Source organism: Castor canadensis, chromosome 1, assembly GCF_047511655.1.
Source record: "Castor canadensis chromosome 1, mCasCan1.hap1v2, whole genome shotgun sequence".
Taxonomy (NCBI): Eukaryota; Metazoa; Chordata; class Mammalia; order Rodentia; family Castoridae; genus Castor; species Castor canadensis.
This window is the reverse complement of record NC_133386.1, coordinates 26,559,374-26,586,504: the sequence shown is the minus strand read 5'-3', so window position 1 is coordinate 26,586,504 and position 27,131 is coordinate 26,559,374. Positions and strand designations below refer to the sequence as shown.

The 27,131-nt window shown below is 39.4% G+C and overlaps 1 long non-coding RNA gene across 1 annotated transcript; it reads right to left on the bottom strand.

The window, feature by feature from the left end:
• On the bottom strand, positions 1-27,131 carry LOC141420680 (uncharacterized). Its single transcript, XR_012445209.1, has 4 exons — positions 26,837-27,131; positions 23,759-24,010; positions 21,504-21,675; positions 1-833 (listed from the first exon to the last, which is right to left on the bottom strand). It is a non-coding gene; the product is annotated as an uncharacterized lncRNA (long non-coding RNA).

Here is a 27,131-nt window from a genome sequence, read left to right as displayed (position 1 = left end):
TTCTTTATTGTGGTAAACCCACTGGATAGGCCAGGTATCCTAGCTCATCAACTTAGGACCAACAAAAACAAAACCTAAAGATCAAGTTTATCAAACCATTTCCAAAGAAAGGAAGAGATGATGGGATTTGGAAATGAAGTGAAAATTAGGTGAAGCAGTGCTTTAATGGGCTTAAGGCAGAACTGGGCTACAGATTTGGACCATGGCATAGTCCTATTTCCTTAGAAACCACAAAGTTACGACAATGTGGACTACTGTGTCTAGACACTCTACCCGTGGCTTTCCATTGAGGTCGGAAGTTGGAGCTATTTTGCCATGCCAAAGTGACTGAGATCCTCCAGGCAGAAATGGAATGCTTTATTTCTCCTGACATGGTTTCAAGCAGCAAAGTTTCTGATGATCTGTGATAGCAGAGAAAAATGTTTCACCACGAGTAACACAGCAGAAATCCCTCTACAGAGGGCTATAGTTCACTCTGGCTGTGGCATGTCCCTGGGAGCAACACTGCTTCCCATAAACCTTGCTGCTGGTCTTATCACGTCTGGTTTTCCAACTTGATGGATGTCTGGACATTTGTTGCCTTTCTAGGGAATGGCAAATGTTGGCTGGCTGACCCCAGAGGGAGATCATCAGTGATCTCAAGGTAGGAGACCTTTAGGTTAGAACAGACTCACTTTCCATTCACCTTTGCTCTTCCTCTCTCCTATTCTTCCATCACTCAGAGAAGGTGGTGGTGGAGTGACACGACCTCTTTCAAGATATTCTTCCTTTATGTACTAATATTTTTCTTCTTTTCTTCATGGTCCATTTTGTATTCTCTTTATACTTTAACTCTGCAGGGGAATAGAGATCACATGTTATTTCCAAATTATTGGAATTACATTTTGCCCCAAAATATAGCTGACAAAGGATTATAATTTTGGTTGAAGCCATAGTTTCATTGAATTATTTTAGAAAGCAGTATCACCTATTTCAGCACCTTCATTTTAGAAGTGAAAAAACAAAACAAAAAAAAGAAAAAGGAAGCCCAGAGAAGAATCAGAGTCAGGAAGCGAGGAGTCGGGAGAAAAGGAGGAGGCGGGGGGAAAGGGGGAGTAATGAGCTAATCATTGTATGCACATATGAATAAAGGAAATAATAAAAAAAAAAGAGTGATGAGAAAAGAAATGAAATCACAATGGAGCTCTCAGCTTCTGGCTTCTACCGGCCCACTATGCTCTCCTTTGTATTTTCCTTGCCTAAACTTTTAATAAACATTTATACCACGAAAAAAAAAATTTCAAGGGGACTGCAAAGCCTAACCTGATGGAGGACAGGTTTGTTGGTTCCTGGAGTCAGAGAACATGTGTACGGTAGCCATCACTGACAGGCATTGAGTCTGAGTAATTATTTAGTATAGTCTATTGTTAGCTTGAAAGTAGATAGCCAAATAGCTATCTTCCTCCTCAATGGAGCCAAAATAAAATAGTGAAAATAACTTCTAAAGAAACTTGACTATCTTATATTTACTTAGTAACATAGTTTATTGTGGGCTAGCACTTTGCCAAGCTAAGTGAAAATGAAAATGTTTCCAGCCCTGCAGCTCTTTTCTTAAAAGTAGATGCTTATATGTACACACTTTCCTTTTTAAAATCTATGGGAAAGTTAATAAATGACTCCTGATTAACTTGCAAATCAAAGGTTTCCTTGATGTAATTTCTACATAATTTTCAGAATTTTCCAAATGAGGTAAAGCTGAAATCCCCAGGGCAATTTCTGTCCATGGATAAGCTGGATAAGCCTGGACTTCCCAAGTGGTGTCACAGTGAGAGCTTGATAACCAAGAACACTTCAAGACCGGGCCAACATTTCAAGGCATCATCTACAAAAACAAGCGTGAGATCTTGGCGAGATGTTCAGTTGAAATAATAGAGCAGTATTTTTGTTAAATGCCTGTAATTACATATTGAAATAAACTCTGAAAACACCTTGCTACATGCATACAAATGTGCTGAAGAGATCAGTGTAAAAACTGTCCAGTAAGAAACTAAAATTACCTTTTCAAGTGCCAAAAACAAGTTTCACAACAATCTGGACACTAAAACCCAGCTTTGGTTTTTTTTAGAAGAAGGAGAAGAAGAAAGAAAGGAATACCTGTGGGTGGTTATGTGTATGGGTGAAAAAGTATTTTTAAGCATCAAAAATACAGTTACTTTGGGTTTCCCCTCTCCCCCTTTTTTTGGCTGCACTGAGGTTTGAACTCAGGACCCTGTGCTTGCTAAGCAGATGTTCTACGACTTGAACTATATCCAAGCCCTTTTTTATGCTTTAGTTATTTTTCAGACAGTCTCATGTTTTTGTCCAGGGCTGGCCTCAGACCATAATCTACCTATATGTGGCGTCCCATGTAGCTGGGATGACAGGAGCACCACACACGGTTTATTTGCTGAGACCGTGTCCCACTCACTTTTTGCCTGGGCTGGCCTCAGACCTCGACCACCCCAATCTCTGTCTCCTGAGTAGCTGAGATTACACGTATGAGCCACCGTGTCGGCCTCACGGTTACCGCTTGACTATGGGTTGCGAAGACAGGAGACTTCCGTTTTTCACCTTATGGCATTTTGTGTTTGCCTTTGCTGTAACTAGCATTGCTATATTTGTAATTTGAAAACTCAACTAGAAAAAGTCTATCCAAGTTTTACAGCATCTCACTTGACTTCTACAGGTATGACCATCATTAACATTAGCAGAAATGTTGACATGAATTGTTTTTAATGTCAGTATCAATGGCCTGTGATACATTAAGATGTAAAGAGGTGGGTGTAGTGGTGCGTGACTATAATTCCAGCACTCAGAAGGTTGAAGCAGGATGATCCCCACTTCAAGGCCAGCCTGGGCTACATAGGGAGACCTTGTCTAAAAAAAAAAAAAGAGGCAAAAGAATTATACTGGACATTATAATATAAAATACAAATATTATATAATAGATTGTAGTATGAATGTTAGAGGCTCTACATTAGTCAGAAGTTTAATCTGAACTCAGTCATTCATTCAATAAGTGCTCAAGTACCTTTTGGCATAAGGCTCTGGGGCAAATGTTAGAAACAAACATGAAAAAGTCCTGGTTCTGACCTTTGAAGAGCTCGTGTTCTGTTAGAGTGGATCAGCACACAAAATGATTGACCCACCATGGGAAGTGATAGAATAGATACATCTCACAGGGCAGGGGAATTCCCGCCCTGTGGGAATGAGGACAAGGAAGCTTCCTAGGAGTTGACTCCAACTTGAACTTGGAGGACAGAAAGTTTCCCAGGCAGAGAAAACGGGTAAAACTGTCCCAGGGAAAATCAACACCATGAGGGAAATGAACGAACGCACACATGAAAGTTTCTCGCACACACTGAGTTTGATAAAAAGGGTACAAACCTGCTGAGGGGGTCAGATTAGTTTATGACAACTTCAATTCCTTGAGAAAATGCTACCACATCGTTGATTTGGCCCTCTGTAACTGTGGTTCAATTATATGACATCTTCCTTCTTTTGCACATTAAATTAGAACAGATATATCCTTCTTACAACATTTTGCATATTGCACATGTGTAAAGATACTACTTTTGTGTGATTGTCATTAAAATATGAAAGAAAATTGAATTGTCATTATGCATGTCAACGTAACCAGCTGACATTCTTATTTGGAGAATAATAAAATGACTTATACATTCATGAATTGTTATATACTTATTTTATAAAATAAGTTTTTCTTTCCTTCTATTTTAGTTAAATTAATAGCTATGGGGTTATGATTCAGATATTCACACAGTTTGTATTGTGTGCAGAGTAATGTCTACTTAGACAATGTTCACTGAGTCATTATGGGTCTTAGTTTTTGTTAGTTTCAGTTTGGGCCAACTTTACTCTCCAAGGCAGGGAGGGGAATTGTCAATAGAATTCCTAAAACAATTAATAGATTCAGAATGAACAATGAAATTTACATGTAATGTGTAATCATTGTAATTGAGCTGTATGTAACAAATTATCGTGACCACAGAATCTATTATAAGCTTTGTAAATTTCATATGTCACTGTCACAAAAATTTTCATGGTTTCTTACAGCAGTACTCATATGTATGTAGCATTTTCTTCTTTCAAAAGTTTCAATGTCATCATGAAAAATGAAAGTAGCAATAGTATATTGTTCAATTTATTAAAGTCTCTCTTTATTTAAGACTATAGCTGGACCAAGGGTTTGGGGCATGGCTCAAGTGGCAGACCACTTGCCTAGCAAGTGCAGAGCTCTAAATTCAAACCCCAGTGTTGCCAAAAAAGTACTCCATCTTGGCCAAAAATGTGTTCATAAATTAATCTCTGATAGAGTTTGCCTTAGAGTCTGTGAGTCTGTGAAACCTATCCTTCAAAGGTATGCAAATGTTCTCATTTCTTTTTTGCTTTATTGGAATGTCACTTTTGTTCTTTCACTTGCATTTCTTTCAATTTAGAAAAATGTTTTCCCTAAATTTTTAAAAAATATACTTTAAACACTTCTAAAAAATAACCAAAATAATATCTGAATTTTTTGGTAAGCTTTGGCTAACATAATTAGTGGCAAGTAACAGTTGAGACCAAATAATGAAATATATGGTTAATTCATTTTCTGTCAATAATGGTCCTTTTCACCTGAAGTTTTCTGCTATTTTGCTTTCTTGTTGTAAGGTACTTCTTAAATCTTGTTGAAATGAAGTCGACTGCTGTGACAGTGTTTAGCCAGCCTTCTAGCTGTGTGCTGCTATAGTGATGTTTTCTAGATAGACTTAGAAAATAGCTACTGTAATAATTGAATTAGTCCCCAGAATGTCATCACTACTAACATATTAATACAGTCGAGGCCTTGTCTCAAGAGACAAAGTCACAAGAAGGAAGATATTCCTGTTGAAAAAGTTGAGGTGTTAAGGCCACATCTATCTCTGAACACTCCTAACAACGCTGTGGGTTACACAGTAAAGGGTAGACCCATCTTGTGAGTCTTAGAGCTCTGAAGGAAAGGGGAATGTGAAGATTTTTTCCAAAAGGTCTCTAAATCCATCTGTATAGTAAACACTGGCGATGACTAAATAAATAACTTCCACATGTACAGTCCTGTATCATTTAATAACAGGGATATGTTCTGAGAAATGCATGTTAGGCAATTTCGTCGTGCAGACATCACAGAAAGTACCCAACCTAAATGGTGTGGTGAGTCTGTGCACATGCACACACCACTCACTTTCACCTTATGGAGTAATTATTCTTAAATTACCGAAACTGTCCAGAGCCAAGAGTAAATTCAGCATCAGAGTTGTGTCCAGCCTTTTCTTTGATCATTGCAAGCAAACTTTTTGCTCTTACCGTGATCTTCATGGTACACAGGGGTTTCTGTGTCCAGTCTTCAATCCAGGTCCTTAGAAGCTTCCCAGATCTGACACAGGCTTCTCTCAAACTTTGCTAGTGTTGTTGCCTCCAATGAAGTGGATCCATTAACAGCACTTGACACTGTTCTCATCCTTCAGAGCATCCCCCAGGTGGCCTGGGGGATCCCTGCTTGGTGAGCAAACCATTACCGATTGCACACTTTGATATCCCTTAATCACTTTTAATTTTGATTCTAGCTCAGTCAGTCACTCAGTGTGGCCTCTTACTGGCAACATTAGCAGAGGATTTTTTATACTGAAGGGCTGTGATAACAAAACAGCGTGAGATGAAATCAAGCACGGGAAAATGACATGATCAAGAGATGGTGGCAACACCAGACACACTGGGCGGCTGGGACACTGTCATGTCAGGTGTGTGGCCCGTTGCTGGCAGAAGCATCACCATGTGAGGCTTGGCCTGTCCTTGCTACTGGGTTTTAAATGTATGCCAGTGTGGTGGCAAGTACTACAGCTTAATTTGCCTAAAAACTTGTTGGATTTTGTGGTACTTTCAAATATTATAGACTACCTATCAATAAATACAGTTCAGCTGGCACAGAGGATCACCTGCTGAAATAAACTGGGGGGCTTCTGAAATGAAACCCAGCAATAGTTAGGGGAGCATTTTTCCCTCTGGCTGTGTCAATCCAGAAAACAAACACCAATGTTTGATGCCACTGGGATAATATTTATAATATTTATTGGACATCTGCTGCATATTCTATTTAAAAGATCATAATTTTGGCCTTTGAGAGATTTTGAGCAGGACCTGAACTAAAACTTACCTCTGCTCATAAACCCTTTAATTACATTTTAAAAATTTAAATTTTAGTATCACTGAAGTAGATAATTTTAAAGTACTTAAGAAAACAAGCTATGTTTAACACTGATTGCATTCATTACAAGCAACATACAATTAATTATTAGTCATTTCATTGAAGCAATATATTCTATTAGGAAGTCTTTTGGTTTAACAGAGTCAGTTATTATATGCATTAATTACAATGTTAAATATTGTAAAAATACTGTAAGAAATAAGTCAATTGTATTTTAAAATATCTTTCAGGTGCAAAAATAAATGGTTTTCATATGCACAGATAATAACCAGCTAGAAAGTATAAGGGAAGAAAAAACCCTCCATTTACAATAGCATTAAGTGAAGTAAAATATTTAGGAACAAACGTAAGAAAGAAATGATCAAAGCCTACTGAGGACAACTATGAAGTTTCTTGAAAGATACAAATTAGAGTTGAACAAATAGAAAGACACCTTGGATTCTTGTTCAGGCTGGCTTAGTGATAGATGGATGTCAGTCCCCTCTCAAATAATATATAAATCTGATAAAATTTCAATAATACAACAGTCTCTTTCCCCTGGGACTAAACAAATTATCACTAAATTTCATATGGAAAATAACCAGGCTAGGGAAACAGTGAAAAAGAATAGATATCCCACAGCCCTGGGAGTGGGGTGGGGAACAGAGGCAGTGCTAGCAGCTATTAAAGTTCAGTATGGCACCTGGGAAACTGTGTGATACTGGCACCTGAAGGGATGGAATAAAAAGTCCAGAAATGCAACTTCATATGGAAATCTTGAACATGAGAAAATCTAGGTAACATCTCAATTCTCTGGTTGCAAATGGACTTTCTAATGAATGTAGCAGGGCAACTGTACAGATATCTGGGAGAATGGTACAATTAAGTCCACTCACACATACAAACAGTTCCAAATGGGTGAGAAGTCTAAATGTAACTATATATGTGCCAGAAGAACCCAGAAATGAATTCCTCTAAGATTTGAATGTGGACAGAAAATTTTGAACAACTCAAAAACCCAGATGCAAGAAAGGAAATACTTGATAAATTTGACTACAAAAAGGGTAATGGCAAAAAATCATAAGCAACATTAAAAGACAAGTGACAAATTGGGAGAGCACACATGAGGTATTTATTTATCACAGATAAAGGGTTAATACATGTAACATCTAAAGAACTTTTAAACTTGAGGAAACACTGAAAATAATGTTTTAAAATAAGAAAAGACACAATCCATTTCCCAAAAGAGTTATAAATCAGCATGACCTTTAAACATAGGAAAAATGTACGATTTCACTTGTGAAATTAAAATTGAAACTACACTTCTCACCCATCACATTGACAAGTATTAAAAATTTGATAACACACTCTGTGGATGAGACAGCAGGGACACATGTACTCTCAGACACTAAGAGTGGGAATGGTAAATGGTACACACCCCTGAAGGAGAACATGCCCATATAAGACAAAATTACATGGGCATTTACTCTTCAACTTAGCAATCTTCCTTCTAGGAACTTATCCTAAGACATTTATCTTCAAAAACTGAAAATACACAGATGTATTTTTAATCAAAGCATTCTTTATGATAGCAAAATATTAGTACTATCTAAATGCCTTGAGTACTTCATTCATGCAATGGAGTACTACATAGTTATAAAAAATAAGATATCTAGTTGGGCATCAGTGCCTCATGCTTGTAATCCCAGCAACTCCGGAGGCAGAGATCAGGAGGATCGTGGTTTGAAGCCAGCCCCAGTAAACAGTTCACGAGACCCTATCTCAAAAGAACCCACCACAGAAAAGGGTTGGTGGAGTGGCTCAAGGTGTAGGCCCTGAGTTCAAGACCCAGTACCACACACAAAAAAAGATATCTATAAACTCCACTAAGTTAGAAAAACAGTTATGCAAAATAGTATCTGCATTATACAATCTTTTCTGCAGGCAAGAAGGAAAAATAAGATGTATAAATTTGCTTATTTTTGAAAAAAAGCAACTTAAGAATTACTATGAAATTGCTTACCTACAAAGGATGAAGAGGGAACAAGTGGAGGCGATTGGAGGGATAGTGACCCTTCTTTGGGTATATTTTTGGGAAACAGATATGACAATATTGAAGTGCAGACTGGGGGAGGCGAAGAATTAATTTGAATATCTTTAAAAATAATACACTGTAACTCTTAAGAAAAAAATTTAAAAACACATGCATATGCATTTCTTTTTTTTTTCTTTTATTATTCATATGTGTATACAAGGCTTGGTTCATTTCTCCCCCCTGCCCCCACCCCCTCCCTTACCACCCACTCCACCCCCTCCCTCCCCACCCCTCAATACCCAGCAGAAACTATTTTGCCCTTATTTCTAATTTTGTTGTAGAGAGAGTATGAGCAATAATAGGAAGGAACAAGGGTTTTTGCTGGTTGAGATAAGGATAGCTATACAGGGCATTGACTCACATTGATTTCCTGTGCGTGGGTGTTACCTTCTAGGTTAATTCTTTTTGATCTAACCTTTTCTCTAGTACCTGTTCCCCTTTTCCTATTGGCCTCAGTTGCTTTAAGGTATCTGCTTTAGTTTCTCTGCGTTAAGGGCAACAAATGCTAGCTAGTTTTTTAGGTGTCTTACCTATCCTCACCCCTTCCTTGTGTGCTCTCGCTTTTATCATGTGCTCATAGTCCAATCCCCTTGTTCTTTTTAGTTAATCTGATTATATAGAGATTTGGGTGTAGTGTTGTAGGGAACATGTGTACCTTACGTTGTTGGAAGTCAGGGTTTTCATGGCAAATATAAGCTTCAAAGATGGCGTGCAGAGAGACAAGGACCCCGTGAAGATATTAGAATTTCTATCACACGTAGAGACAACCCCTGTGTGTGTGTACCAGTACACATATGTGTATTTTTCTAGTTTGCCCTCTGCAGAGGCCTAGAGGCAGAGACACGCCAATAGCAATGAGTGTACCTGGTGCTCAAATTTAAATGTTCCAAATCTGGGATGATTTAAGCATTAAAGGTAATCATGACAGGAATGGATTATAACCCATGGAATAAAAGTAGAATATGTAAATATATACTAATAGGTGAGAGAGAAAAGGAGGATTGAGGGAGGGGACAGAGGAAGTAAGGAGAAAGAGAGAGAGAGAGAGAAGCCATTTCTTATAGAATAAAAGGAACACCTGTTGATAAATGTGGACGTTGTGAGTGGAGTTGGAAAGGAACGTCTCACAATGCAACCATCATCATAAAGACTGATTACTGCAAAGGAAGCAATGAGGAGCAGGATATTTGAATGGATTTAGTGTCTCTCCACAGATTGCAGAAACTCTGAAGTGGAGAAAATGAACAAGTTTGATCAGGTGATCCAAATTACTATCGTAAAGGATGACATAAGGCTGTCTTATGCCAGTGACACCAGAGAAGGACACACCATCATTGTCTAGTTTTCCAGCCAGCCACGCATGAGGGGCCATCAGCAAACTCAAATAAGAAAACATTTTGTAAAATCATCAAAGGCATAAAAAGGCAGGAGAGGTGAAGAAAAGACTGATACTCTTCCAGATTAAAAGAAATTAAAGAGAAAAGACAACTAAGTATGATGTGTGGCCCTGGACTGGAGGGAGGAAAAAAGAATAAGGACGTGGGTTTGCTGGTGTACCTGGTAATCCCAGCACGTGGGAGGCTGAGGCAGAGCACGGAGCATTCGAGGCCAGCCTAGATTACATAGTGAGGCCCTGTCTCAATAAAAACCCAAAATTTATAAGGGATGTTACTAGGGTGATAGGAAAACCATGAGTTGTAGATTAAACTATTGCTTCAATGCTAAATATCCTGGATTTGATCACTTCTGTGGTTACCTGAAATGCTCGTAGCCTTAGGAAATACTGAGAGGCAAAATGAAGTAGAAAAGAATACAGTATCAGGTGATTCAGAAAAAAGTAAAGAGCACAGTCATGTGCGAGCAGAGCAAGACAGGATGACAAAGAAAAACGTACTAAAATGCTGAAAGTTTGAGAATCAAGGTAAAGGATATATGGAAATTTTATGTATTATTCTTAAAATTTTCTCATAAGTTTGAAATTATTACAAGAAAAAAGGTATTTAAAAACATGATTAAAGACATTATTAATTCTAACTGTTCATTCAATTATTTTGGGTGTAATTCATCCAATTACTTTGAATTAGTAAGCAATGGCTCTCAGTTGTTAACAAGTACCCTGGGGGTGGGGAGGTCTGTGAAAAATTCCTGTAATGGTGCCCTCATGGGCCCCCGGGTGAATCACAGAGCCAGAAACATCTGCTGTGAGATTCTGCTGGGACTTCCGTCTTCTGGAGACTGGAGGGAGCGTGTTTGGGAAGAAAAGCAGAAGTTTCCTGCTATTTAAGTCTAGAATGAAACAGAACTCATAACCTGTGTGTTTCAGAGCTGATCAAGTGGAAAAGTCAATGGGGAAATCCAGTCAACTTTAATTTCTATCATGACTAAGTGGCACAAAGGCTCAGAATATAACGTCCTCGAACTGACCCACAGAAATTACAGTCAAGTCAATCTCTCATTTCCAGGATTTGCGGTAAGGTTGATTTAGCAATTCATAGTTCTCAACGTCTACAATAAACACAAACGTAGGCCACTACAAATGTTTTACTCCCAGAAAAATAGGCAATACAATCCCAAGTTACTTCTCAGGACTGTATGGTGCTGAGAGAATCTTTAAAAAGTGCAGATAGAGAAACAGTTTGCCAAGTATAACAGAAATGTGTATGACCGTATCAAATGGGCTAGAAATTAAAACTCAATATGCTTATTATTCACCTTGAATTTCTTAACATAGCTTCAAAAGATATCATTTGTATCGTTGTATGGAAACAATACTGATTTCCTTCAAGCTTGCTCAGCCCATTTGAAAGGACTTGAAGGATCTGAAGGCACACTTTCATTTGAAAGACAGAGAAATCCTAGAAGCTTTCTGACCTGAGGGCTTACCCACTGTAGGTATCCTGTCCTAAGGTTCCTGCCCTCCCTGCTGTTTTGTAGCCTAGCATTATTCATACTGAAATACACTGAGAGTCAATTTGTTGCAAATGAATACAAATTCAGCTCTGATTATATGTACATATGTATATATATACATACGTATACACACATATCTATCTATCTATCTATCTATCTATCTATCTATCTATCTATCTATGGATCTTTTTCTTGAGGAAAGGTCTCACTGTGTAGCCCAGGTTGTTCTAACACAATCCTTCTGCCTCAGCTTCATGAATGCTGGGACATGCTGTGTACCACATCCAGCTTACAGCTCTGATATACTTTTTATGTATTAGCCTATAATAGTTATGCAGAGTGATACATTGTGATATTTACATATGTGCTTACAACATATCTTAGATATACAGCCTCCATCCTTCTCCCGCTTCCCCACTTCTTAGAACAATTTCAACAGGTTTCATTCTTCTATTTTCATATATGGGTACTAAATACATCCACCATATGCACACTCATTCTCCTTTCCTTATGCTCCAGCTCCCCCCACTAGTATCCAGCCCCAAAAAAGACCTGTTTTACCCTCCTGTCCTTTTTTTTTTTTTTTAAAGTATATATTGATAGTCCAAGGGGATTTCATTTACTGTGGTACTTCAGGCCTGTATATATTAGGCTTTAATCAAATTAACCCCTCATTCCTTATTCTTTCTTTCTCACCATGCTCCCCTATCATTCAACAGCTTATGATGCAGTACATTATGTTATATTCATATGTGGATGGGTTGTTTCAATATTTTTCATTCTCTAACATTTTCATTGCCTCTCCAGTCTCCTGTAGTCCCCTCAGATAGACTACTAATACAATCTTGTTCTCTCTCTCTCTGTGTGTGTGTGTGTGTGTGTGTGTGTGTGTGTGTATGAGATCATATGTGTTTATACATTTAACTTATAGGTTTAGCTTCCACATATAAGGAAAAACATGCAATCTTTGACTTTTTGCCCCTCTGATGTTTTTGATTGTATGAGCTTAAATAAATCACTTATTTTTTTTGGGGGGGGGGCCTCAGTTTCTTCAAAAAATAGTTTCCCAAGAAAGGCAAGCAGAATGGTGGGGAATCTAGAAACCACAAACTTTAAGAATTATTAAGAGAAGTGGGGAGATACTACATGGACTTGGGATTCAGGCTGATTTGTGATAGCTGCTTTTCTATTGTGATGGAGAAGAGTGAGACTTGGTCTGTGTGGCTCAATGGGCAGAACTAAGCCCACAGGAGAAGTAGCAGGGAAGAAAACAGAAGTTGAAAGCATAACACGCAAGAATTTACTGATAACTGAGCAGTACGCATGGACTGTTTCAGGGGTCACCAATGGGATCAAAGGAGACCCTGGATGATCCTTTTTAGTTTTACAACCTTTTTATTAGCCTGTATGAGTTGTACAGGAGGTTTCATTGTACATTTTCATATATGCTTACTATGTTCCGTGATTAGATCCACCCCTCCATTGTTCTGCCTCACACCCCGCCCCTTGCACTTTGTTAGAGCAATTTCAACAGGTGTCATTGATAGCCAAAGTCCAGCACAGTGAAAGAGACTGGTCTTCTATATGACCCAGACTCCCAACTCTAAGTTAGTGTGATTCTCTGCTTAACTTGGTGTAAAGGTAAATTATCCTGAGTAAGAAATTAAAGCTAGCCCTTGATTTATATTAAGCTTGAGATCAGTTAAAGCCTCCAGATCTTTTTCACAGTAATGTTGCCAAGTCAGACTTCCCCAAACCTGTACTTGTACAAGAAGTTCTATCTTTTTCTGGGTGATGTAAATGTGGAAAGGCTTAGCATAGATAATTGTTAGCACATGAAATTTAGGCAACTGAATAGGCAAATTACATAGTGTAGACAGTGAGTCAGCAACCAATTACATTTGTAAAGCTGGTCAAACATTCTAATTTCTTGAGGGGCTAATCCCAGCTTGCATACTGTGTGAAGGGGTCTTTTAAAAGTTTCTACAATGGCATAAGCTCTAGAATCCCTCCTAGTATTAAGCATCTCACTTTTTGTTATCTATATGGTTAGGATCTATTTTTTCAAATCCAAAATAACTACAATTACTCACTAGGTGAACTTGAACTGCTGAGCTTGGCTCAGCTTCATCAACTTGACAATTGTTTATTGAGGGTCTAATACATTCTTTGTGATTGGTGTGGCAGGAAATATGAAGGAGTAAAAATATGATTTCAACTGCACAATCTATGTGAGGGATTACATAAGTGTAACTCGCAGTACAAACATGATAGATAGAGTAAAAATGAGCATTTACAGAAATTGAGAGGATACTACCATTCAGGCTGATATGATCAGGGAAGTTTTCATAAAGGAGTAACAGCTCAAAGGGTGTTCAGAAAATGACCAGGTCTTGTTTTTAGTTTTTCTTCCATTTTCTCTTTCTGTTGTCAACAAGTGGTTATTTATCATAAAAATAGAATTGTGCTTCAAGAATTCCAAGAAAAGAAAGGCAGCCAGACCTCAGGAAGCAAACCGTAACAAAGCTCAGAAAGTTCTAAGGCTTCCCTTTCACTATCTCCCTCTGCTTTGCTTGAGTCACCTGCTTTATTCTCTCTCTCCTGCTACACAGGTTTTCTTCTGCTTCTTTGGTCCATGGGAAAGCAATACACAGCTATGTCATAATTTCAGCCACCTTCAGAGAGCTTGAAATTTGTTTTTGGGTGGGGGGTGGTTAGAGAGGTAAAAGCTGTTGTTTAGGATAAGTAACTTAAGAAATGCAATTTAGAAATAATTGTCAAAAGAAAATGAATTTCAGAATCTCAGTTCTCCACTCAGTCTTCTAAACTTTTCTCAAAGATTGCCTCTTATCTCCCCGTCTTTCTCAGATTTTTTTTTTTCTTTGTAGCTAGGCTTTAAGACATTGCTATGGCAGTCATACACAGGAAGTATCCATTGATTAATTACATTTGCATCTGCCCTCATCTTTTAGCAGATAATCAAGAGTTGACTACACTACATCTCTACCAAAAAGGTAGAGTGCTGTAGAACAACGGCCCATGAATATGGTAGCAGACATTTCCATTATTCTCTCAAGTGATCAGACTGACTAATTGAATTAGTGCTTCTTGCTGTATCTTTGGTTACAAAGATGGAGAACATTTGATTTTGATTGTTTGTCATTGGTGGAGAATCTAAGAAGTAAATCAAAGGATTTATATTATAATGTATTAGAAAGTTTGGAGTTGGATTGTATAGATCAATATCTAACCAAGGTCCAAGCACTTCATTTGATGGTTAAGTCTTTTAAGTATCTGATTATACAGCAGCCCATTACACCCCAAACCTCTTATACGAGCCTCATCAGACCATTGATCTATTAAAGAAACCAGGTCATGAAAGGTAATAATTTAATAAGGAATGTGTTTAAGAAGGTACTGTAGCTGTAGTGATGATAACCAGAGTTTGGAACTGTTTGAGGAGCAAGAGCTTATGGTAGACTGAATTGGGTACTTAGAGCAAGGAATGGAGGGAGGAATTCATCTTAGATTCCATCCAAGGGACAGTTTCTAACCCTAAAGATTTATAGTAATCTAATAAGTGAGAGTAATATTCAGTAAACTTTTACTCAGATATTTAGGCAATGTCATTAGTAGAGATCTCTCCATCCTAAGCAATGCTCAGGAAAAAGCCTAATGACCACCTGCTGGTAATGATGTGACCTCAACTCAAGGCAAGGATCTCATCTCTCCCTCTTGCTTGGCAAGTGGTTGTCCAGCTTGTGCTTGGAGAATAAGTGAGAGGAAGCACAGCTTGGCAAGGCAGCTCATTTGAGGCTGAGTGTCTGTAATTCTCAGAATGTTCCTCCTGACAACTAGCTCAAAATCATTCTCACTGGCCTTGGCCTTCGAAGACTCTATAGAAGCCCTGTTCTTTATCATGGTCTCTTCCCCAGGCCAAATCTTTTCAGCTTCTGTAATGGTTTCTAATGTCCCACCTTTCTCCTCATTTCTGGCCATGTGCCAGTTGTCCTTATCCTTTTTGAAGTGTGCCTGCAGAGGTGCTCTCTGACCTGAACAGAACAGAGAGGCTGTTCAACTCTGTTGATCCAGATGATATATTTCATTAATGCAACCAACAGTCATAGTCAAGGTTTAGCTGCTCCTTCATATTCTGACTTTTTAAAAATCATTCTGATTTTTTAAAGATCCTCAACTTGTTCTCTACATGCAGTACTGTTTGGACACATACATCTGTAAAGCTCATCATGTAATCTGAGTGTAAAATTTTGTGGTGACCATATTCTGCATTTCCTTATTAGATTCAGGTCCATGTTCTAACCAATCAAGTTCCTTTTGAACTCTATATCTGTTCCAGTGTTGCAATCCTTCTCAGTCTTAAATCACTAGAACTTATATTAAAAAGCCAGCTAAGCTCATACCTAGTGAATCAGAAATTTTAAATAGGGCAGAATAGTGACTGAAAAGTCCTGAAGATCTCACTCTTAAATAACCTAGCTTTGTGAGCAGCATTTCCTTGGAAGTGGCCCCTTCCCAGCAATAAGCACACTTAGTTCATTTATTATATCCAGCCAAAATTTCCTTCAAGGATGTTAAAGGCTATTAACACAATCTGCCTGTAGACTTTGATATACCTGAAGAAGGGCTCTTCTGAGAAATGGGCTGAGTCCCTCCTGGCTCATTAGGACTGAATCTATGGTGATTCATCCTTTGTTCTGTGTCTGTAGACTTTGTTTCCTCCCTTTTGGAAAATCAAAGTATCATATGCAAAATTCCACCTTCTTGAAGCCTGTGGCATTCTTCCCTGTCACAGAGTAAGGTAGCCTTATGACTATCAAGTCACTTTTCTCAGCTGGTTCATTAGTTTAGGCCAAGAGACTCAAACTCACTCAAGGAAGGTACATTTTAAGAGTTTCATTTAACATTGCCAATACAACGATTATTCCCAATTACTGGAGGTGATGGTGCACACATGCAATCCCAGCACATAGGTAAGGCCTATCTAAAAAATAAAACAAAACCAAAACCCAAAATTTTCACTGATGAAGACAATGGAACCCAAAAGGAATACAATAGCTTTTCTCCCTGTTTCCTATTGATATTATGACATTGACCCCTGGAGCAGGTCTTTGCCTTTCTGCTTTGACCACACCCCAGACCCCCGACTTATCACTTCAGCACATCTTATAAGCTTTAGCTCCTACTAAACTTTAGCATTGGAGGTCCTGGGTATCTATCACCTGATAGTACTCTTTACTTATGAATTCTTCTAAAATGTGAACTCAGTTCCTGGACAGCCACATCAGCATCATGGCCAATCGCTCTGGCTCTACTCATGGTGGGTTCTTTGTAGAGTTCATTAATTGCCCAAACCTTTTAAGGTAATTTTTTAAAAAACTGAAATAGGTTCACACCTAGATTTACCTGAACTTTTGAAAATATCTTTCCATATTTTGTTTAAATGTCTAAGATATCCAGAAGATATGGTATTTTTTTCCTCAGAATTTTCAAGGAAGCCAGATAGTGGTGGAGGGGTCAGGAATTTGATGGAAGCCTATAGCTGCTCAAAAGAAACAGGGGACCTAAAGCAAGTTATTCTCTTTGAGTCTGAGTAAAGATAGTCACACATTCCCTCCCAGAGTCACTGAGATGAATAAATGAGAACATATGTAAAAAATATAAGTGCCTCGAGTGATGTCTGATACTGGTGGCACTCAGGAAATGTTTGTATTTTTCTTCTTTGCCTTTCTCTTCCTTCCCTTCAGTTTACCAATCAGCTTTCACTTATTTTTTTATAATTCATTCAGGACAGAAGTTTCTCATAAGTTTTTGTTCCCTTTCAGAGAGTCAGTGTCCAGCCAGGTAAGCCAAAAATTTCCCAGGGTTCTGCTTTTAGTTTGGATGAATCCATCTCTGTCAGCATAGTAGAAATCCCCCACTGTCACCACCTCAAGCCTCTCTGCTGCTTTTGCAATCTGGGTCAAAACCTCAATCATTTCCTCCATCTGATCAGGTGTTGAAAAATACTAGCTTTAAAAAATATTTAGAAAATACCAAAAACAGTTTCAGCCTTATGCACTTAGCTTTTCTTGTGTTTAGTTAGCTTACTAGTCAGAAATATAACCATCATTTACATCACAAGGCTGATTTTTCTCATCCTGGAGAGTTCAAGTCTAAAGAATCTGGACAGAAAATTTCATGGAAAGGCCAAAACATTTGGGATATGGAGAAACAAATCTGAGCTTGGCAGTTTTGTATTGGGCTCCTGATAATCACTACCCTTCATTCTTTTCCAGATTCAGGGCTGAGCTAAAATGTTCCACTCCCTCAAGTCCTTCTATGACTTTGCTTACTTCCTTCACTTAAAAATGCCTACTCTTGTGGGTTTGAATGTGGATAGCCATTTACATTAAATATTCATCATTTTGTAGACATTCCACTTTTTCTTCACTCATTTTCTAGTCCATTTTCTACCTGCTACTATGTCTTCCTCAAGGTGAACTTGTTTCAGACAATACGAACCATCCAGCCTAAGAGTTCTAAAATTAAACCTCACTTGTCAGTCTTTGGCCCAAGTGTGTATTTCCTAAGTGATGGGGGAGGAAGCAGAAAATATAAGAAAATTAACAAGTTTTCTTTGCTTAGCTCTGCCTTGTCGATTTCTTTTCTTTTACCATCTATTTCTTTAGACTTATATAAACTAAGGCCTCTCCAGGCCTTATCTACTGACCCCAATTTGCTTCTGTGGGCTTTTCTTTTAGATGCAGGCCTTATCCATACCTGGAAATAAAACACACATCTGACTTAAACATCCTTCCCCACCCTTCCAAGAGGAATTGTGTGTCAGGTAACATGTTTAAAGTAGCCTTTGATGAAAGATGAGATATTTTTAAGACACTTGCTTTTGTTTGCAGATTCGCTATTGAAAATCTTTAAGCTAGTCCCCCTTCTCCATTCAACTTAGAGTTTAAGCAAACTTTCAAAAAAATTAATCTTGGTCACTAACTATAAGTCAACAACTATTACACTATTCCAAGAAAGCACAATGCTGAATTTCTGGTAAAGAATTCAGAAGTAAGTCCTTAAACTTAGAACTGTAAATGTGGTAGTTCATTCTTAGATTCCCTGACTCTGTCATACGTGGGTCTGGTCTACCGTAACAATTTGTATTTCATTCTCCTTAGACTGCCTGTCTCACAGCTCACAGTGCCTCCTCCATTTTCATTCTCTCTTTAGTCTCTCCTCTCTGAGTCCATTTACAGCTTTGTTCTATTATGACAAGCTGCCAAACCTCATGGGTTGTCTGGGTGTATCAGTAATGGCAATTTATAACACAGTGCATTCCTGGTTTTACTTGGCAGAGAAAGCCCTGAGCAGGCCTTTCATTTGTGGTAGTCAGAATCCTTACAAACAAGAAAATATTTGTATGTGCAGAATTTGGAAGGTAGAGGTAAGCGAGTCGCATCAGTGGATGATCAAAGGTCAAAGCTGGTTGGGATGTTTTGTTCCCGGGTTGCATGGGTTGAGCTGACGTGGAGGCACATCAGAGGCTTGTAGGAAATGGCATGGAACTCCCCACCATCCCATGCCAAGTGGCGTACAGAACAGATGTTAGCAGGATGATAAGCATAGCGGCCCACAGCAATGGAAACACATTTGGAAATTACTGAGGGAGAAAGGTCAGGAAAAACCGTCAGCATCCCTGTGAGGGTGAAAATATGTCTGAGAAACTTCACTCCAAGAAATAAGAAGACAGGGGAGAATGCCTGGGAATCCAGGCACAGATTGTCCAGTGCCTTTGTGCTAGCTGAATGTGCTCTTAGACTCCTCAAGTCAAATTAAAGTTGTCTCTTACCTTTAGCAAGTGCTCTTAGATTTGGCTACAGAAAGCTGGGGACTTACTTTAGCAGTAATGAATTACTTAAGGGAGAAAACCCTTTGGCAATGAAAAATACAGGAAACAATTCCTCTCTCCCTCCTGATATTTTTAGTATACTTAGAAAAACTTCAGAAAAGTCATTTTGAGCTGATTGTTCAATATTCATTATTTCCTCCTCATTTAGTTTGATGTTGCTCATGAATTCACTACATTGGTTGGGTAGTTGCATTGGGTTTGGTTCATGGGAAGTGTATGATCAGTCATGCATATCCAAGGAGCCACTAAACTGGGGAGTTTAGTGATTTATGGAACCAGTGACTCAAGAAAGCAAAGATTAGGGAAAGAAGTTGCTTGTATTAGCATGGAGGTTAATATTAAAACAAGTGTTGTAAAAAGCAGATGGGAATGGGACAGAGGGTAGAGGAATAGAAGGTCTCATAGCTCAGCATATTTGTGCCATGTTCTCTATATAAAAACCTGCTCTAATTGCACAACATAGCAGCCAGAAAGAAAGGCTACCTTCCCTAATCATGATATAATGTGTCACTTCTATATATCAAATAGAATTACTACATTCTAGATAATAATTTCCCAATATGAGAAAGAGAAGCTCCTGTGTTTCTTTGACTCGCTCCATCTTCTTAGAAATTTCCAGAGTTATGGTATTGCTGCCACCATGACGACTGAGATAGCACTGCTCCCTACTTTCCATCCTTCTCCAGGTGGGAAACAGGGCCTAATTTACCCCTCCTAGAAGTACTTAACCAAGTAATGAGAAAGAATTGCCATGAATCTAAGTAATGTCCAGTTAAGACTCCAAGCCCTTTCTCATCCCATTTCATGGTTTAGACTCTTGAGTCAGCTCAGCCCCTAAATCCCAAGTTCCCTGTACCTCCATCAAAGGAGCAGAGCTCAGCAGAGCCCAGAGAGAAACACATGCTTAACTGTGTTCACAAGGTCATCGAGGGTATGAGGGTCAATTCTGTGCATTAGTTTGACTCTAGAGAGGGATGCCTAGGTGGCTGGTAAAACATTCTTTCCGGGTGTGTCTGTGAGCATTTGAATTAGTAGACTAAATAAAGGTGATCACCTTCACCAATGTGGGCAGGCACCATCCAATCAGCTGAGGGCCCTGATACAACAAAAAGGTAGAGGAGAAGAAAACGCGTTATCTTTATGGGATCTGGGCTGTCTATCTTCTCCTGTTCTTGGATGTTGGAGCTTCTGGCTCTCAGGCCTTCAGACTTGGACCAGAACTCACACCACTGGTTCCCCTGGCTCTCAGGCATTCAGAGTCAAACCAGATTATGCCTCCGACTTTCCTGATTCCTTAGTTTATAGACAAAAGATTGTGGGATCTCTTAGCTCCCGTAACTTTATGAACCAATTCCCACAATCTCTTCCTCTTCCTCTCTCCTTATTGACTCTGTTTTTAGGAAGAACCCTAATTCACACAGATTTTAGTACCAAGACTAGTTCTAGGAGAGTGGAATTTTAAAGATGTATTTTCTTAATTTTTTTTTTTCTGAGGATTCTGGAATTGACTCTCTAAACTAATTGGATTTATACATGCTAATGTTTCCATAGTGAAGAGAGTAGTGATAATCTGTGGCATGAAATGTTTACAGAAATTCAAAATCTCTGCAGTGGATGCTCCTAGTCAGCAATTTATGTCAACTGAGAAGCTAAGTAACTCTGAGTAGGATACTTTTGAGCCAGATGAGAAAACTAGGGAATATGATAACGACTTTGACTGGTTGCTGCTAATGTTGCTGGATAAAAGAAAAAGATGAACTCAAGGTTTTGAATCCTCAGCTCAAACCCTGCATAAATGACCTACAAACTTCTAAGTTCACCCTGCATGACAGCCTTATCTTCTGTAGCCAGAGGATTGGAATTGCTGAAAATCAGACACACGATCTCATTTTGCTATTGGTGGAATTGCAGCAAGTTAAGCTCCCAACCTCTCTTAAGCTGGAATAGTATATCAACATATTCCCATTGCTTTGAAGCCAAAGAAGTTCAAAAGCAGCCCATAGGATTGTATTTTATTTTTCTTGTGATTTTTTTTCATTTTGAAAATATACACCTCTTGTTAACAATCAAATCTTTAAAGACACATGAACCCTTTCAATCTCATGCCTGAAGATAACTTAGTGCTATGAAAACATGTGCCCACTAGGAAATCCTCCAAATTTATCTGGGCCAGTCTGGAAGCCAGAAGTTTATTTTTCTGTTTTCACAAGTACCAATGATTGCCTTGTACATGGTAGACATTTGTTAATGACCTGAACTAACATCTTGAAGAGAATATGATGGATCAGAGACAGGAAAGCACTCACCTGGGAAACCCCCACACCTTGTGGAATGTAATGACCCACCTGTTCCATTGTTGTCCTTGGACTACTGGACACTTTTGGAGAGAAACCACCTGGTGCCTGGTGTATAGATTGGTCATGCTATAATTTCATGGTCTCAGACACCATCAGCATTCCTGAAGTTTTCTTAAGAGCTGATCTCCAACTTTCCATTTTCAGCAAAGCTCTCATCCTCCTACTTTCCCAAGAGAAAAAAGAATCCATTAGATGGAAACCCTAGTAATGACATGCCACTATACCTCTTCAAATACCTCTGCAGGCTGCTTTCAGTTGCAAGCATGGCAGGCTCAACCGACTTCAGCAGCAACATCACTTTATCAAACCACACATCAGCAGGGGCTTCCACGTTTGGTTTCTCAGCGGCTCAGTGATGTCAAGACCCCAGGTGATTTCCCAACCCTCTTTTTTGGCTGCCTCAGCCTGTCACTAGGCTGGCTCCCACAGCTTTGGGAAGCACATCATAAGGGACAACATTCTGAGGATAAAAAGTCTCCCCCAAAATGTTTCCAAGTCCTGTAGCAAATTTCCCTTCACATTGGTTTGAAAAAAGACTGGATCACATGTTCACCCCAAATCCATTCTTGGCAAGAGAAATGATGCCTTTTTCTAGGTTGAGCTGAGAACTGGGTTTTCTTTTGTAAGAGGTTAATGACAGAACAAAATTGGAGGATGGACTTACTTCCAAATCCATCCCTCCTTTAACTAACAGTTTCACTCACTGCTCTTTCCCTTCTGAAAGTTGAATGGGAACATTGCCAATAGCAAGATGAAGTCACTCTTGTCAGACTCAGAAAAAGTAGAGCCAGGGGTCATGAACTATTACAAGGACTTTCTAAAACCCACAAGAAATTCCTTCCCGTCGTACATGCATCTGATGTATTTGCCCTACATACCTTGCTCATTCTGTGTGTCTGCATATACTTCTGTGTCAAGGCTTATCACAAGAAAGTTTTCAAGGCTGCAGAAGTTTAGATAAGACACTTGTCTAGCGAAGGCTGTCCCCACCAGCTCCCTGCTATGCGTATCTGTGACCAATGAACCTTGCTTTAGAGCAGCTTATGTGGATTTCTCCATTTTGCCTTAAAAAGCTTTCCCTTACCTCAACCTCTTCAGATGTACCTATGACTTGTCTTCATGTGCACATCCTAGATTACAACTCCCTGTCATTCATTCCTGAATAGGTTCAAATTTTCTGAGAGCCATCCTCTCTGTTGTTTTATGCTGACACCCTGAACATGGTATAGAGGTTGATTAATATGTGTTGAGTTGGTAAATGAAACTTAGCTCTTGCCTTGGCCCAGCTACTAACCAACTGTGTACTTTAAAATATTGATTGAAACTTCTAAGTTTCCTGTTTCCTGTTCTGCAAACAGAGGGATTTATTGTAGTGGAAGGCTAGCTATTGCTGGCTCTGACTCCCTAATTCCCTAGTGAAGAAAGAAGGTATCCACACCTGTAAGAGCCTAGCCTGCTCATTGTGTAGTTACCACTCTGCAGAAACCATCAGTAACAACTACGGATGGCAAGAAGCACTGCAGGAATCTTCCAAGCTGGGCAGAGCAGGCAGGAGGCAGCATGCCCTCCACACGGTGTCAGCTGGAGGGAGCACACATGTAATGTCTTCTGAGCAAGGCTGGCCTGGCCCCTTGCCCAGAGGACCCCTGGCCTTCCCCCCTCTCAGGTTGCACAGTTGGGAGTTTGTCTCCATAAGCCATTGTTTGCAAAGCACAGAGAGCTCTGGACTTTCCCAGGAATTCCACTGGAATGTAAACAGTCTTCAGATCCCTAAGGCAGAAGCCAGAGGATTTCCTGGGCTGTGCAAAGTTCACTTGTTGGATCCTTAAGATTTGATGCTCTTTTTCCTTATTTTATAATGCATTTATACCTCATTAGCTATTTTTCCATATCTAAACATATAACATACCAGATATCGTTTACTATTGATCATCTAGAATGGAAGAACACTTCAACGATAATAATACTGTAATGAAGAATGTGACACCAAGAATTTTCATGTTTCTCAACTCTAAAAATTGTTAGAAACACATCACATCCATCTTCTCATTGGCTTGGATAGAGAATTAAAATCCTAAAGCCAGTATTTGGCTTTTGTTTGTTTATTTTGAACAGAATAAAATTTCTTCTTCATCCTGTGCCAGAATGTCTCTGCTATTCAGCACAGCTCTCTGGTTTGAGACTTCACACGGAGCCTGTAACTGACAGGTTAATGCTGTCTTGTGTATTGATAGTGACCGTACCTGTAAAGCTTAATGCCTCTGTATCTTAGATTCTCTTTGTCTCTATATGGTTCAGGAGCCATACTGCCTGTACCCATCTTCTCCACACATCAGTCCAAGCCCATGTACTGCAGTCTGGTCTTGAGGGAAGATCACTTCAGAGGCAAGAGGATCTGAGTTCAACTCTTGGGTTGAATGGGACCAGTTCTATCTTCTTTAAGCTCAACGACCTGGAGCAAGTCACCTAATTTCTCTAAACAGCTCTTTCCTCCTCTGTAAAATGAAGAAGGATTGTTGGGAAGATGAAACAAGAAAGCACAAGATAAGCTGCATAACATGACCTCTCACAGAGTTCAGTACCTGATAGTTCCCTTCTCTCCTCTCTGCAGGGGCTGTTAACAGCGTTTCCAGGTGAGGTCATGTGAGACCATGTGAAACCATTCAAGAAATAATCCAAATGTAATGACAGCTTTGTCCTAGATCAGATGTAACTTTTCTAGAATAGTGATCCTCAACAAGAAACATCTGACCCCTTGCCCAATTGTGACACCAGGAAGTAGATGAAAAGAAATCCCAGTAGAAAATGAGGGTATACAAATAAACATTGACCACATATGTCTTTCCTTTTTTTGGTTTCCTTTTCCCTTGAAAACACTTTTGGATCTCTAAGACATACCACTGCCTCCTTCCTCTTTCAAAACCCTCCTATTCTTTTTATGAAGGGCTGGTGGGCAGCTGCTGAGGCTCACTATCTGAAGGCCCTCTGGAACTCATGTAGGCCAAAGAGAATCATCAGATTAATCTTTGGGCAACTTCAAAGCCTCTGTTAAAATGTAGATGTGGAATCTGAATAGTCTGGTCAAATTGATATACCAGGAAATCTTGGTAGAGACTCAAACCTGGTGAAACTTTTCTAGTGACTGGGTCTCCTTTTCCTAAGACAGAGTGAGCCAGAGCCAGCTCACACCCATACTAATCTACAATGCTTTCCTTGGATCTTGAAATTCTTTTCTCAGGAAGAAGACTTAAGAGTAGTGGAGAACTAATATCCTCAGGCTTTTGCATTCTAGGGTATGTCACAGCCAGAAAGAATCTGGAGGGACTCAGAGTCCCAGACACCTGGGAATCTGGCTCAGACTAGATACAGCCATCTTGGGTGACCCAGAGAGGCCTCATATCAAGAGTTCTGCCTAAGGACTACAGAAAGTTCTGATTCACTGACCACCAAGGTAGTAAAGATAAAGAAGGAGGGAGATTCCAGAGAAGCCCAAGTCTGGGTGTTGGGGCCACCATTGTTCATAAAGATCAGTCATCTGCATGTCTCCATCTTCTTTCACCCTACAGGCTGTGCATCCTGTCTCACTTTTTAAGAATAAGAAAATCTCTACTGTTCTTTGGATACAGGTACTCTATTTCAGTGGTTCTCAGAAATTTGTTTACTTTATGAAAGGGGTAGTGGTGATGAATTGCTTTTGGATTGTCAAAATAAGGGCATTAAGAAAACCCCCAAAACTCCAAATGCATCTGGAGTCATTATTGCCTAATAGAAATGTTTCAACACCAAAAAAGTATAGAAGGGCTCCAAGGGTGTTCCTTAAATTTAAGAAACTCACATTTTAGAATAAGCTCTCTAAATTGTCTCTTTTTTAAAAAATTTGGAATGGATTAATGAAGCTTCATCACAAATCAGAACAGAGAATGAGCAGATCTGAGTTTAAAACCAGACTGGAGTCATGTCTGTTGGGCAAAGCAATGATTTCCTCTGTCTAGTTATTTCCTAACTGAAAGAATTACAGGGCTGGGATGTAGCTCAGTGATAGAGCACTTGCCTAGCATGCAGAAGGCCTGATTCAATCCTTAACACCCCAAAACAAAATTACATTAGCTAATACCTTGAGGAGCCCTAACTTTGAGTCCTATTTCTGTCATTATAACATTGAAGACTGAACTCTGATTTTATCTCCACATAACCACACCTGTCAAATAATATTTCATAACAAATTTTGTTTCTCTGGTGTCTTCATTTGCAACTCTGCTAACAACTCTCCTCACAGGATCAGTGAACATTTGTGATACCATACAAAACCCAGTAATTTTCCCACTAGTCCGGGAGTTTCCCAGGATTTTCTGCCAAAGATTATTTTGGCATCTAACAACTTATTTTAGTTTTCCATCATTGGTATTACCATCAACAACCAAAATTAAAAAAAATAACATTTCTTAGGAAAATACTGAAAAAAAGAACAAGGACACAATCTTATAATGGGTAAAGTTCAGAGAGTCCATAAAAGAGAAACACTTTGCTCAGATCCTAACATGGGGAGGATCTGGGAGAGGGGTGGTGGCGATTATAGTGCAGTGTAGAGGTCGTGTATAGAAGTGGTTAGAAAGAGGTAAGCACCTCCCTTCCAACCAACCCCCAAAGCACCACAGAGAAAACAGGGTTACTTTAGGAATTGGATTTGGGGGAGGGCAGAAGTGAGACCTTATCGGGCAGGAGGTCAGAGGGAATGCCACAGAATTTAGCCATATATTAGACCTGTGCTTTAATGCTGTTCCCCTACCCCCATAACATTTAGCACACTTAGCAATGTTTGGAAACTTCTTTGGCTGTCACAATCCTGAAGGAGGGAACTATTGACAGATAGAGAGTAGAGGCCAGGGGTGCTGCCAAACTTCTTTTGAACTCTGATTAAAGTGTGGAAATCTGAGCTGTTTCCATCTCTATATCCCCACCCATTTTATATAATATTTCATAAAACATTTTGTTTCCCCATTTGCAGTTTTCCTACAAAATACAACCATCTTAAAATGCACAGGGAAGCCCCTCCCCACAATGAAGAATTATCTAGTCCAAACGGTCAATAGTGTTGAAGCTGAAAAACCTTGTAAACTTAGGAGTGAGAATGAAACCAAGAGCAAGAGGACATTCAAGGGGTTGGCAGTGTGGCTCAGGGCTAGACCTTGCCTAGTATGCATGAGGCTCTGGGATCATCCCCAGCACCATGGGTTGGGGGTGGGCGGTGGGGGAGCCAAAGTCCTCACTGGAACCCACAGGGTTCCAGTTTACACAATCTGCCTCCCTGCAGTACCTCTTACCTTGCCTCCAGCACAGTGGCCTCCTCTGGCATTCCAGACACATCTTCTTCAAGGCCTTTGCACAAGCTACTTAAAATCCCCAGGTCTGGAATGCTCCTCCTCCTCATAGCCACAAGGCTAACTCCTCCACACTTAGAATCTCTGTTCAGATGCAGTGCTCCTAAGGCATACCCTGACTGACCACCAACTCAGAACTACAACCTACTCCTCCTCATGCTCCCCACCCCTATTCCCTGCATCCTTTTCCCACGGTACTCATTACTGTTTCCCATGCTACATATAAGAAGGACTTTGT